The sequence below is a fragment of the Patiria miniata genome, unplaced genomic scaffold, assembly GCF_015706575.1.
Source record: "Patiria miniata isolate m_02_andy unplaced genomic scaffold, ASM1570657v1 HiC_scaffold_3, whole genome shotgun sequence".
Taxonomy (NCBI): domain Eukaryota; kingdom Metazoa; phylum Echinodermata; class Asteroidea; order Valvatida; family Asterinidae; genus Patiria; species Patiria miniata.
This window is the reverse complement of record NW_024037069.1, coordinates 1,634,412-1,649,897: the sequence shown is the minus strand read 5'-3', so window position 1 is coordinate 1,649,897 and position 15,486 is coordinate 1,634,412. Positions and strand designations below refer to the sequence as shown.

General features: G+C 39.6%; 1 long non-coding RNA gene across 1 annotated transcript; it reads left to right on the top strand.

Annotated features, from left to right (window-relative positions):
• The first annotated feature begins 10,958 nt into the window (after positions 1-10,958).
• LOC119737171 lies at positions 10,959-15,175 on the top strand. The gene is made up of 4 exons (XR_005272343.1): positions 10,959-11,043; positions 12,803-12,829; positions 12,975-13,094; positions 14,568-15,175. It is a non-coding gene; the product is annotated as an uncharacterized LOC119737171 (long non-coding RNA).
• Positions 15,176-15,486: the final 311 nt, after the last annotated feature.

Here is a 15,486-nt window from a genome sequence, read left to right as displayed (position 1 = left end):
CAGAGCGCTCGATTGCTGTTCCAGCTCGCCTTTTATGCACTTTTGGCAGGGCTGAATCTGGGGCGCAGTGAGCGCGCGCGTCCCAATAGGCTAAAAGTGCGCGTAGCGCGTATCGCGTATGCAAAACGAGTCACCAACCCTGATGATGAAATCTCTGCATTAGTTAAGTACATCATTAACCTGTGTACAAAAGTCAATAACACACAAACAATGGGTGCATTCAATAACACTTTGCACATACGTCAAATGCCTTGAACGTTATAAAACTTGCATAAGTACCTGGAAGAAACAACAGTGTAACGCAAAGTTAATGGCTTCTTCACATCATTGTGGAATTATTCTATAAATACTACGAATATTTGGTAAGTCTAGTAGGTGAATAAAGTTGGATTTGAGGGCTGAAAATGGCCTAAAATCAACAAGTTTCATCTCCATTCTGTAGTCCGAGATTCATTTAAGGAAACCAGACTATTCTCTAGTACGGAAAGATTATTTAAAGGAAAAGCTGATTTTTGTCACAATATGAATAATTAATTAGCCATAATTCCAAACCCTTTGACCTATAGTCATAACATTTCTTGGGTATGTTTATGATAAGTTGTTCTATGCGTGTTCCAAGTTTAATAATTGTTCTTCACTCGATGGCTGAGATCTTAGAGAGATATTTGATTCCGGCTGGGAGATGGTCAAAATAAACCGGCCCTTTTAGGGTTAAACTTGCTATGTAGGCTAATGGAAAATCATACGCTTTATCTGAACTAAACGAACGCATGAAAAGTCATTCTAGGTGGTGGGTTTTAATTCGTTCAAATGTAATCACATTTAAGATTTCTGTTGAATAAATGCTGTTGGCATGGTATGAGCTCATGCGACTAAAGTTATCTCGTTGCAGCCTGGGTTTTTATTGGTCACATATAAATATGTCCTTTTAAATCATTGTAGAAACTGTAGAAGTTAGCAAAGTTGCCGTTGTTGTGTAAAGCCAACCGAGCAATGTACTAACTGAGCTGGCTGGAGCATGAAATATGTGGCTTTGATCGCCATCTTCAAGCATAATTTGTTCGCCTGTAAAATGTTGCCTATTCAGTCTAAAAAGTCCCTGATCACATTTGACCCTAGCCTTTCGCCAAGTCCATCGTGGTTTAACTACTGGGGCGGGACGAAACGATTGGGGCGGGAGACCACACACGCGAGTAGCAAATCCACGAGGCCTTTTCCAACTTGTCAAGATTTTCTTAAGTTTTTCTTTGTAATCTCGATTTTTGCTACCCTAAAAGGGTTATTAGCCTTTTAGGGTGCACGTGGCTTCAACCCAGGTGCGCGCGCACCCCGGATGCTGACACAAAATTTAAAAACAAAATAAAGCGAGTCTAGTGTTCATTTTCCACAAGATCGTGACTGCGCAATTGTTCTTTCATTATCTTATTACAATTTTACTTATATAAGCATTTCAAGAAATTATTTTAGTGTATGAACTTATTTTGTTTAGTTATTTCCTCTTACGTTTTCCGAAAATCACCCTTCTTTCACAAATGGACGCAACTCGGCAAAATCTGCGTTGTGATTGGTTAACCTTTCAGCACTCTACTTATTTGCATAAAAAAATATAAATAATTCAACAAACAAGTTAGAAAAAGCATCGTGGCTTCGCCACTCGTGCGTGCTGTATTAGCCTTAAGCCACAATAGCCTTGGCGAAAGGCTAATTTGACCCGGAATGCGAGCCATATGATACCTTCCTGGGTCTCATTGAAAATGTTCCGGGTCAAACGATCAAAAAAACTGATCCAGAGAAGTATCATTGCGACCTGGAAAAGTATCGCTTTGACACGAAAAGTATTATTTTGACCGAATTTAACCTGACTTGGTATTTTTTCCGAGTGTTTAACAATAGTGTTGTATCTTTTTGTTAAGATCACACAAATGTGATCATCTTTGGATGGAATTTTCTCCCAAAAGTCATACAAAAATTAAAGATTCGTAAGATGATCAAATTAAAGATGATGAAAAAAAAATTAAATTCGAAGTGTGTCTCAATAATTTTGGAAAGTGCGCGTAATTGTCACTGAGGTCTATGTCAGTCTATTTACTGGTCTGCGCAATCTTTAATTAAAAATGGCTGCCTCCATGATGATGCAGTTACAGTGAGGTCGCTCTTTCTCATAATGACAATTTTCTGGTGAAGGGCAAAATTTGGATCCTTGATGGACACTGGGAATTCCTAAGGGGGTGTCCCCCCCCCCCCCCGCGAATCTTTTTTTTTTCAAACGACATCCGCTTCCCATCTTTTGATTGGTCCATTTACAAACCCAAGATAGGCTTTTACGTCTTGTGAGAAATGTTCCTTCCCCGCTTCACTTATTTAAGGTAAAATGAGAGGACGTGAACAACGCTCGCTTGGGTTCGAACTCGGATGACCTGATTAAAAGTCAGGACTACTTCCAACCCGTCCACAAATCCGGGGTCAATCGTTGGAGATTTAAACACCATTATTCCTTGTTATATAACTTATTCTCTAAAGCCCTGGGCATCCTGAATATGCATAACGCAGAAAGAGCGCCGTCTCTTGATATTGTCCGATCTCGTTTGGGGAAAAAACCAAATCGCCCCCGGCTACGTAAGGAGCTGCGAGGTAACATAGTTTAAACCTAAGAGGGAATTTAGACTCCAATTAGAGAGCGGGAAATCTAAATGTAAACTTCATTACACAGCGAGGCGTACAAGCTGTTGAATGTTCAAGCCTGTTACTAACTAGACATTTGTTTTATAAAATATGATTCATGGGTCCTTCCTTTTGCCTGAAATGTGGCCTGGGTGAAAATTGCAAAGTTTTGCTTAATGAAAGGGTGAAGGCCAGTAAATAGGCCCAAAATTGTCTACGCCTGCCAATTCACGATTTGCATGCCCCATAAATTATGCGGGTTTTTTTTTTTTAGTTCACGTCGTTTTTTGTTTTAAATCATCGAAAAAACCTTTTTGCTTCTTTTATAAAATTATACTAATTGTCCAACAATACACACATTGTTCATCGGGGCAAAACGTTTCCCTGTCAGTCGTTGAAGGTTGGGGGTCATTTTGACGCCAGAGAGCGCTTTTCCTCTTTTGCTCATCTGACTTTCTATAATTAATATTTTACAAATGTAATTGTTGAGAGAAGGGGGATCATGAATCACACCGAGTATTAGTCGTCCTCTTCTGGTTGAACTAGATGATATGGGTTGACTTCAGCGAATTCTCCGCAGTCCAAATTCATTCGGTAATCGTGTAGTTGAGGACACCTCTATTTTTTTTACAAGTTCCGTTCAAAGCTTATTTGTGATTAATCAAAGCCCTGCACTCATCTATCCAGAAGATATTACGCTTCTATGATCATTGCCAAATATTTAGGTTTGAAATCCTAAACATGAAGTGTCTTTTCGTTTTTATACTGAACTGGGTCCTAAACTACACGATTACATTCATTTTAATTCATTTTTTCCCGACATAAAAGTATTTCAAAATGACTATCGCCAAGTATGCAGGGTGGCAGATAGGCCAATGTGCATTTGATGATATGATACAAGTATGGCATTTGGCACACAGTCAGAGTATGTGATAAAAAAAGATATCGGTTGTAGGGTCATCGCAGATTTGTCCTTTGAAAGGGGGCGGGGGCTCGTACCATACTTTCAATGGGGGCGCTGTTCAAATCCGACGATTATTAACACTACATTATACAAATATTGAATGCTTCGAGTGGTGTAGTAAAACTAGCCTCCCTCGGTGATCCATGGACCATTCTATTTTCCCGAGGCGAAGCCGAGGGAAAATAGAATGGTCCATGGATCACCGAGGGAGGCTAGTTTTACTTCACCACGAGAAAAAGCATTCAATATTTGTTTTATAACACTTCACCCACAGATTCTGCTTGATTTTAATATTTTACATTATTTAAATCTGAACACAGTTGAAATAAACTTCAATTTCAATACAAAATTGGTGGAAAATGTATTTCTCTCTTAAAAACTAACCCTTCACGAAATGTTTGAACCCAAGTCTGCGGCGCGCTCTCTTTGGAATAATACGCGCTACGCACAACGCGCAACGCGCACACCAGCATGCATCACTGAGAGATCAGTGGCATGCATTTGCACACAAATACCGCGCCGTGGAAATAGTACTTTGGTTGCTAATGGTATAGTACTTCGGTTGCTATGCGCATAGTGCTTTTGGCCGTGCACAGAAAGATAGCAAAATTAGAAAGTAACATGTGACTCGCTCTCGGCCAATCAAGACACAGAATCTGTGGGTGAGGTGTTATAATACAGATTATCTTCAAGCAAACTTGATTCCTCGATCCTGATTGGTCGATCCATGGCAACAAGCCGTGCTACAATAACCATACCGCACGGCCCATAGATATAGAACTTACAAAAGTTTTTTTAAGTTCTATATCTATGGCACGGCCACGGTCCATACCGCACTCCGCGTATTGCGCTATTCTAAGCATAGATATAGAATAAAAAGACAGCCTACGTGACGCGATTAGTGCTGCACAATATTCACTGTGAATTCAAAAGTTGCGCGTAGGTTACAGCATGCGTGTTCTAACTTTACTGTGCGTCAAGTTTGCTTGAAGATAAATTCGTTATCACGCTCGCGCTCGTGGAACACGGAAAATGTAGTGCGTCTGTGTCCCACATACCACTCGGCCTTCGGCCTCGTGGCATTTGGGACACAGACGCACTACATTATTCCGTGTTCCACTCGCGCTCGCAAGATAACTCATAGTGTACATATACACCCTAACCAAGCTGGCTCTGTCAGTATTTTGTGCAAAGGCGGACATTATTACCAGTATCATTTTTTGGGTGTCAGAGCAGGGGGGGGGGGGGGTTGCATTATTTGTAATGAATTTCTATGAATTTGTATTTTTGACATAGCTGTTTCTTTTTACCCCCCCCCCCCCCCGGATCCGAGCCTGGAAGGAGGTTGAACTCAAAATTAGCAAGGAAAATGCATCTTCGATTGATTAATTTCGTTGTGGTGACTGCAGCAGAAATATAGACTTCATGCAAATAATTGTATAGATTATACGAAATTGATATGGCGCACATGGCCGATCGAAATCTCGCTCGCAACTCAAACAGACATGTGATTCGTGTTGTTGCTAAATCGGCTGGAACTTTTCGGGCCATAGCCGAGAAAAGTGGGAAAAGCAGACAGACAGGGCGGGCGGGCGAGGGGTTAAAAGAGAAAGCAGAAGTTGGGATCAACTTTTTTTTCTTTCTTTGTTTTGATATCAGGTTTTATACAAATTACATACCACACACTCACAAAATCCAACACTAAATTGTTTAAATTTGTCTTGAAATGCGCAAACAGTTGAAAGGTTTGCAACAGAAATACAATGGCAGTGACTGATGGGATCCAATTGAAGGGACCTCATTTTCTGGAGGAGGGCACTCAACTGTATTTACAATATCAACGCTCCGTTGAACCTCCCCAAAATTCTAAGAAGGTGGGGGATTCACGGGGGAGGGACATAGGCGATGAGTGGGGGTAAGCCTTTATATACGCCACCAGGAAACTCTTGGTACACAAAATTGTCGTTTGAATGCTTTGTTGCTGGGTGGGTTTATCTACAAATAAAATACTTCAACTATATTTTTCTTATATTAATATGTTATTGCGAAGATGAAGTAGCCAAAAGCAGGTACAGGTGTATTTCGAGTGTGACCCCGAAAAAAGATGTCATTTTCAATTGCTGTCTTCCTAGCGACATGAAAGTTATTCACTTTTGAATGAGACAATAATTAGGTTTGAAAGCCTAAACATGAAGTATCTTTTCGTTCTTGTATGGAACGGTGTCTAAAACTGTACTATTGCAATTCATTTTTTCCCGACATAAAACTATTTCAAAATGAATATCGCCAAAGATAGTCCGATAGATATGTGGAGGGATTGAGCCTTTGATGATACAAAAATGGCATTTGGCACACAGACAGAGTATGTTATAAGAAAGATATCGGCTACCGAGCATAGGGTCATCGCCTATGTAGTTTGAAAAAAAATATAGATAGAATAACAAGCAATGGCAGTCATTTTGAAAATGGGGGCGTTGTTCAACCGGATGATCATGGGTACTATAAGACAATAGGTGGCGCTTTTCAGGGCAGCACAATAGGCGAGTTCGGTATTCCAACTACGTATGTGCACATCGAGATTTGCCGAATTTTCTTACGGGATAAAAAAAATCATTGTGGGGGGCCTATGCGTGCAAAAGCAAAGCAGGGTACCAGCAAAATTGAGGAGAGCATCGTGCTCTGACTTTTTAACATTTTGCAAAAAATACTTTGGAAAGCGAAGTGTTTTAGGTGTCTTGTGTATGAAAATGATCTTTGCGAACGAAAGTTCCATCTCTTTTCGATTGCCAGAAAAATTGCACAGAATGCAGAATTAGTTACCACGACCCTCATAGCCTTGTGTGCATTTATCTGCCGCTGTTATCCTGGGAAAAAAAATTCCCAGGCGTGGAAAATAGGAGGATACGGATATATTACATTTTGTACATGTGTACCTTATTGCTCATTTACGTCGTTTGTATTTAGATTTTAGAGTTTAATGGCAATTGTTTTATTGTATTGTTGTTCTTGGGGTTTTTTTGGTGTGGGGACCTTTTTGGGATACTACTCCCGTGATACGGATTTTGCTTCTCCTGATGATTTTTCAAATTTTATGTCCTTTTATGTCTGCAACCCTTCTGAATAAGGGATTTTATTTACACTACTTTTTGCACAAATAGATCCGCCCGGCCAGCAGACTGGTTCACGTTCCGTACATTATCGATTATGATCGGGGCGGGGACCAATCCTCCCGGCGTGAACTGAATTATTGCGGGCTGCAAATATTTTGAAAAAAGGCACCTGTGTACAAAATAAGGGCATTTGCGTAAAAAAGAAGGGCACTCTTTACAAAATATATTTTTGGGGAGTGGTGGAGTTTCCCCCCTCCCCCCGTGTTATGATTATGAATTTTTGCTGACACACACTGCCAGCAATAATTACAAGTAAAGTAACGACGTGTTCGAGGGCACTGGTTTTCATAAACTCACTAGAATGGATTACCTCGTAATTGGATATGGTGCTTGTTAATCAATAACGATCTAATTTATGAGGGTCCCTGTTCAATGAAAGATTATTAGAAAGTGACAATGGAACGGCAGCCTAATTATCTTTTTGCATCAAACATTTTCCACGAGTTTTCTTGGATGCAAATTGATGAAAATATACCAAAATCTCCCAGGCATGGAAAATAGGGGGATACGGATGTAATACATTGTGTACAAGTGAACTTTTTTGGTCCATTTAGGCCGCTTGTATTTCAGTGTTAAATGGCAATTATTTTCTGCATTTTATTTAATTTTTTTTGGGGGGGGATTTTTTTTGGATATTTACTCCCATGCTACTCTACGGATTTAGTTGCTTCTCCTAACGATTGTTCTAATTTTACGTATTTTGTCTGCAACCCTCTGAAATAGGCATTTTATTTGCACGACTTTTTGCACAAATAGATCCGCCCGTTCAGCAGACTTGTTTACGTTCTGTACATTATCGATTATGATCGGGGCGGGGACCAATCCTCCCGGCGCGAACTGAATTATCGTCGGATTACAAATATTTTGAAATGTGTACATTATTTATTCCTTCCCTACTCATCGGATTCATTCGTCCTTTGATTTCTATTTCTCAAAATGGAAAAATTCTTGTCTTTCTAGGGACACAACACAGCAATACGAATCTGCTTGTTTTGTAAAGGGACGAGCTGAACTCAAAATTAGCAATGAAAATGCATCTTCCATTGATTAATTTTGTTGTGATGACTGCAGCAGAAATATAGACTCTGTTCTTCATGCAAAGATTATTATATAATAGATTATGCAAATATGGCGCACATGGCCGATCGAAATCTTGCCAGCAACTCGCACAGACATCTGATTCGTGTTGTTGCTAAATCGGCTGGAACTGGGTTCGGGCCATAGCCGAGAGGGGGGGGGGGGGGAACAGACAGGGCGGGCGAGGGGTTAAAAGAGAAAGTAGAAGTTGGAATGAACTTTTATTTTTTCTTGAGATATAAGGTTTAATTCAAATTACAAACCACACACACTATCCAACACTAAATTGTTTAAATTTGTCTTGAAATGCGCAAACAGTTGACAGATTTGCAACAGAAATACAATAGGAGTGACTGATGCATCGATGGGGATCCAATTGGACCTCATTTTCTGGAGGAGGGCACTCAACTGTTTTTACAATATCAACGCTCCTTTTAGCCCCCCCCCCCCTTAATTCTAAGAAGGTGGGGGGGATTCACGGGGGAGGGGCATAGGCCATGAGTGGGGGTAAGCCTTAGATACGCCACTAGAAAACTCTTGATATACAAAATTGTCGTTTGAATGCCTTGTTGCTGGGTAGGCATATCTACAAAACAAAATACTTAAAAAGTTTTTTTTAATTTTAATATGTCATTGCGAAGATGAAGTAGCCAAAAGCAGTTACAGGTGTATTTCGAGTGTGACCCTGTAAAAAATTTAACTTTCAATTGCTGTATTCCTTGCGACATCATAAGTTATTCAATTTTGAATGAGACATCGAACGAAGAAGTCCACCGAGGTTTAGTAATTGAACTATTTCTGTAAAAAAATTGAATTATTTGCTGCTCGATAATGATTCGGCTTTTGGAGGGCGTTTTCATTTACACGCAAAACAGAAACGTCCATTTGCGAGGGCTGCAGACTCCTCAAATCGGGAAAAAATTCCCTGATATCAGTAAGGCCAAAAAAAAAAGTCTCCGGTTTCTGGTATGGAGCTTGCCCAAAAAGTGGTGCGGCAACGCGGCTTTTTTTTTTTTTTACCTGACTTTTTTGCTTCAAATGTCGGCTGATGACTGCAAATGGTGCCCGACTAAACTTAGTGCAAATATATGGGAGTCCAGAGAGGCCACATAAAGCTTATTCTCGATCATAACCCCATCTAAAAACACGTTAAAATCGTGCAGCAGCAGGATTCCAGTCAAACCAGTGACGCCAAGTGAAGAGTTTGGCGGTTTTGAGACATCATCTTTCATTGAAAAAAAAAACGTTTTCATTTTGCCGACGCGCATGGCTACGGCGACGCGCGCGCATACCAGAAACCGGAGACTTTTTTTGGGGGGGGGGGGCCTAACATACAAATTCAAAGTTTGTTAGAGCACGAGCATACTTCTTTAACTCGAATATTATTTTGTACGTTCATATATTCTCTCGCGCCCTATTCATTTTGTTTCAATCACTTGTTTTAATGAATGGTTCAAATTCTACCTCAGGAAATACAAAGAGGACTTTACCCATGCAGTCAAATAATTACAAGGCTTTGTAGATTATCATGCATGGATATAGCCGACGCCAAGTGAAGATCCCAGGGATCCAAAGCGTCTTGGATGATGTACCAGCAGGCTACTCACCGAAAATGATCAGGGAACTAATTACTGCATTGGATTCTCTTTCAACCTCGGTATTACGTAATTTTTGTCCTTGCATTCTATAATGCGGGATAGCGATGAAAAGAGGATATTGTCACTTGTGTAGGGCCGGGGGGGGTGGAGAACAAGATAGTCCAAGTCATTTTATGCTGTTTATTTTTCTGAATTTTTGACAAAACTGCAAGAAAGGGGCCTTAAAATGTCAGATCCGTGCTCTAAGATACGTCTCCGTTTACAGTTGAACAGCGCCCCAAGTGTCAAATAATCATAGCTGCCTCTGGACAAAATTCCGGCGACGCTCAATGCCGATGGGAGTGGGAAGGGTTCGGGGGGATTCGAAGAAACGGAGAATGGTGTAAATGAAACACAATGAAGTAGATATTATGTGTTTCTGTGTTTTTTTCCCATGTCACCATCCAAGGTGGGTTTCATGAACAGTTTCTCTTTCATTACACATGCCTGCATATCACAGATAACTTGAACATTCCAATAGTTCGTAGTACGCCCTTGTCGATAATAACACACAGTTCACATGACATATAATATGCTAGATACGTCACAAAACGGGATTATACAAAACGGTGGAGGGGGGGGGGGTCTCAACTGAATATTTTGTGTAAAATACTTTGTTTTAATATTAACTGTAAAGTCGAAACGATTAATTTTGAGTTACTGGTTTCATGGTAAATATTTTCAAAATTACCTCTTACTGATAAGAATAATTATAGGAAATGACATTTAATCGACTCTTGTGATAGAGAAGACGTGTCTTTTCATTACACAATATCAAGATTAAATTGTAATTTTGTCCTTTGCCTCTGATAGCCCAACACAGGAACCGGGTGTATGCATGTCATCAAAGGTCTCAAATTTAGGGGCAGGCCGGCCGGTCCAAACTAAAAATATCCACAGGTTCTGCTGGAGTTGCAGTTATTTCCAAAAATAAATATGAAAATGAGGTAACGTATCTGTTTGTTCTTAACAAGAGTATTTGAAAGTCTTAATTTTAAGGAATGCTGATGATCGCTTCATTGTTTTTTCGAATAGTTTTTTCGAAATATTGTTTTTTTTTGTCATTTTTTGGACGGAAAGTTAAGTTTTTTGATGAGTCATCAACCAAGAAACCACGATCAATAGGCTAATCCATTAAGCCCCGCCCACTGAACACGTGGGCAACAACACGTGACCCCATCCAATGCCACACTGCATGTTCCAGCTCGTGCGTCAAACGCACGCGCACGCATGGTTGACTTTAGTGCACGCATGTCAATATTTAATCACAGCTGTAATTGGTCAAGAAATCGTGTCAATGGATCGGTGTTTCAATGGAGTTCACATCTTATAATTTTCAGCCAATCACGAACGTCTGCTGATTCTCCTCACACGCTATCGATACTTCGATACCACTATCGCAAGCTCTGCACCGTCCATTTACATCTCCAAAAAGTATAAAAAGCCTGTCTCGTTCTTCGAATAGTCATTCCGGCGATTGTCGTCAACTAGCAAGCTTATCTCTACTTCAGGAGCACAACAGCATCAACTTCATGTAAGTAACTTACTTTGTGAGAATTTTCAATCCATCCTCCCTAATTTCCACGGCTATTACGAAGCGACAGTTTACATTGCGTTAGCCTATGTGTAGATGCCAAACGCTCGTCTTACAGACCTGCCACATACAATACGTGGCTCCATTAGAATTACCAGTAGGTTTCTGGTTTGTTCAACTGGTTCCCATTGATACCATCAGAATTACCAGTTATTACTGGTTTGTTCAGTTGTTTTCAACTGGTTCCTGTTGATTTCATCAGGATTACCAGTTATTACAGGTCTGTTCAGTTGGTTTCAACTGGTTCCTGTTAATGTTGAGTCCATCAGAATTACCAGTTATTGACTGGGTTGTTCAGTTGGTTTCAACTGGTTTCTGTTGATTCCACAGGATTACCATCTGCCATTATTCGCGTTAAATCTGGGAACATATTCGAACGAACTCATCGGGCAATAGACCCTAGACATAATGACGTCACGATTTGCTAACGCGCGCTTTGCTATGAAAGCCAGTTGGGGACGAGCTCTATATATTAAAAACGTTATTTTAAGACGTTTATCATTCGAATTCACCGTTTCTAATATTCATTTTCGTCCGTCACCATCGATTTAGTGCACTTCCAACGTTTAATTTCGTCTTTTGTGTGTGACAGCATAAAATTCAGTTCAAGCAATTCAAACAACAAGTACACGTTTTCGGACCGGAGTATCGATTTCGTCTAGTCTACGCCAAACCTTTTTAGTCAAGAAATTACATTAATTTATTATCAACGATTTCTAAATGCTGCCATTCGGCAACAGCTTAGACGAATTTGATCTGTAATGATCTTTTTTTCAAAGGGAAGTTGAAAGAAGTGTTATCTGGCAAGCGCTCATTGCGTGCGAAAATGGTTCTCACTGTATCAATAGAGGGCCCTGTTTCTTATTTATTTTTTTCTCATGCAGAATTGTCGGCGTTTTTATCCCAGATTTTCTCATTCCCAAACAAACTATGGATCGGGAATCAATGTTTTTTCGATATGGTACATCATGATCTACATGTCTGTGAAGTTTTTTAAAATTCGGCGGACCAGATCGCGTATCTCGAAAACTAAAGCGTTTTCGGCCTCTCGTCCAACGGACTATCAGTCTAGCAGCCATTTTTTAAATCATTTGATTTGACGCCATAATTGCTGGAATCGTGTTTTCTGAATTTTTAAATCTAGACATCTGCAGATATGGAGAATTCAATTTATCTAGTTATTCACCAGCTAAATAGTCATTACAACTTCGGTATTATCAATCACAACTCTTCCTTACGACCATAATCCAATACACAAACTGATACTGTCTATATGTTTAAGTTTGCATCAATATAGTCTTAAACATTTATTCCCCCTGCTAATTCGTGTTTCATCCCGAAAGTAGATTTTTTTCAATTGCTATTTTCCCTCGAGTATAAAACAAAGACACACCGAAATCAACCGACGTTTAGTTTATTGAATTATTGCTTTAACAAATTCGACTTATTTAGGACCCGACAATAACTCGGTTCCATAAAGCTCAATTAAATTAAGTTTAATATAGCTCTATGGTCGCAGCTGATTGTAGATGAGCAAAATGGAAAGAAAACAATTAAAGCAAAACTTACAAACTGAATTCGAAAATCTATAGCACCCCGTGGAAGTTGTGTTGTTGTTGTTGTTTTCTGTGTAAGATCTAGCATTAAAATTTGTCATCAAAATCGACGCACTGAACTTTCTTTCTTGCTTTCTTTTCAGCCGACGAGTTTGGTGTCAAACAATATCGTAAGTTTCTGCAGTTGATTTCTTCTTAATTTTCCGGTTAATCAGATTTAATGTTCACATTCAACACGCTTGCCTTCCAATGTACCGATGCATTGTATAATCTTGCGATAAACTTCATATTTCAATCCGATTGCTTTATTTTTAGTCTGTGACATCAATGATCCATACCCTTACCAGTGCCCTCCCGGCATGATCTGCCTGCCAGCACCCGGACCAACAGGGGGCGAGTGCATGCCTTTTAAGAAGTGAATGGCAAATGTTGAAGGTAAATTTCACTTCTCCCGAAAAATTGACACAACAGTCGTTATAGGGGTGTTTGTGTTACCAAGACGTAAATTTCCGATAATTATTCAATATCAATATGAGGATTTTTTTTGGGGGGGGGGGTTTTGTTTCAAAAATGGGATTTATTGTAATTGACTTACCTTGAAGCCAATGGAACCCTATTTTAAAATAGAATCATTGGAAAGCAACAGTGTGTCCCGTTTCTTTTATAAAGAGTACGGGGCACGCATCTGTAACGCAGTGAACATAAAAAGTGAACAGTCAACATAAGACAGTAATTAGCGTAAACGACAGGATGTTTTTGTTGGCAAGGCGTATAGTTCCGATCATTATTCAATTTAAAGAGGGATTGTTTTGTCGTTTGTTTGTTTTTCATGTCAAAACTGGATTTTACTATAATAAACTTACCTTAAAACCAGCGGAATACAGGTGTGTTATTTTCTTTTTCTAACGACGGGTGTGAAACACGCCCTGGGCTTGAACTGCTTATGTTGGTGGGTGGGTGGGTGGGTGGGTTGGTGGACAGTTAACTCGGCCATATTTTGTATGCATGAAACTCGAGCTGAACAGCAATGCTTGCGAAGGCCAGTTTTGATAACACTGATGTGCGCGCATGCGTCAGATTTGCATATTTTTGCATATTAGATCATTGTACTCTCGAGGTACCGGTACGGCCCGGGTGCGCGCACAGACGGTGCTGTAAGCCGTCTTTACACGTTACCCAGCCGCCATGGGTTGAACCACTTGGTACTTGTTATACAATCATTGAAACGCAACGTTGTGTCCCGTATCCTTTTTGAAGAGCACGTGGCACAAATCTTAAACACGCTGAACATAAACAAAAATGAAAAGTCAACATTTTCCCCGTGGCCTCATTTCTCATAAGCTGACAAGATGGAGCCAGCTCAAGCGGAGAAGTCTCTAACGCTTCATCTGTTATGCCAGTGCATTTTGAAGAAAAATACTGTAATTGGTGTACAGTCTCCAACATTTCGCGAAAATGTTTTTTTAAGTTTCTTTACTGATCTTATTGGATCTTACAAATTACAATGCCTCTCATTTACGGAAAAAAACGTTTAAACCCCATATGTTTACATTTGACGTGGCAGAATTTTCTACGCTTGATTTTCCTCTATTCATTTTGAAGTTATTTATTAAACGCATGCAGCTAAATTAACCGAAATATTTTTTTAGCAATACGATGCAACCCATGGCGCCAGTATGGTGAAGGAATTTACATTGTTTTGACAGCATTGTGGACGTTAGACATAATACGCATACAACATTCTTGTACTTTTTCTGTGCATTTGATTTTTTGCGCTGACATTTTAAGCAAGATAAAGGACGTGAATACCGAAAACGTATATGTTCCTCTTTTTTTCAGCAGACGAGTTTGGTGTAAGCTTGGCAGTTAAAATAACATTATTTTCTCTTCTTTTGGTCTTCATTTCAGTTCCAAAATGCCAACAGCCGTGGGATGATGAAGTCGCAATTGATTATTTATTACGGTGAAGGGTTTAAGTTGTATTGTCTTTGCCTTGTACGAGTTAAATGAGACTTTTGAAATTAACATGTAGTTGAAATTCCCACAAGGAACAAAATGTTGATTAAATAGCTAACTCCCGTGAGTAAATTAATGACACATTTTCCGATTACCATTTTAATCTGATCCTAATCTGAATCTTTATCTGGAAATGAACAACAACACCCGATGGGTGTCACGATTGTGAAGCTACCACTGCGAGTTTCTCTGACACAATTTCCTACGGGAAATGTTTCCTTTGCATCACATATATTCATCATGTTGTCTTGTTGTTATTCAGCCAATATTAGGCCTCTCTTTAAAACCTGTTGAAATCAGTTTTCACTTACAAGACATTATACAGCGAAGACTTCAAACTGACCTGTAGTCTAATTGAAACTCATAGGCTTACGCATATCTGAACTAAACGAAAGCATGAAAAGTCATTCTGGGTGGTGGGTCTTAATTATTGTAATCACACTTTTAAGATTTTCTGTTGAATAAATGTTGTTGGCATGGTATGAGCTCCTGCGACTAAAGTTATCTCTTTGCATAGCCTGTTATTTTGTCACAGGTGAAATGCCCTTTTTAATCACTGTAGAAACTGAAGAAGTTTGCAAAGTTCCATTGTTAAGCAAAGCCCACTGAACTCTATACTAACTGAGCTGGCTGAGTTCGAGTTACTCTGTGCACGTGATGAACAATCAGTGACGTCACTAAAAATGTCACTATAACAGCACATTATACGTACATGTCAAGTTATAACCAAATCGAACATAAAGGTCTGTAAATCTAGGCCTATACAGAACAAAATGCCCCTTTAAGGGACGTCACATGACATTTGATGATG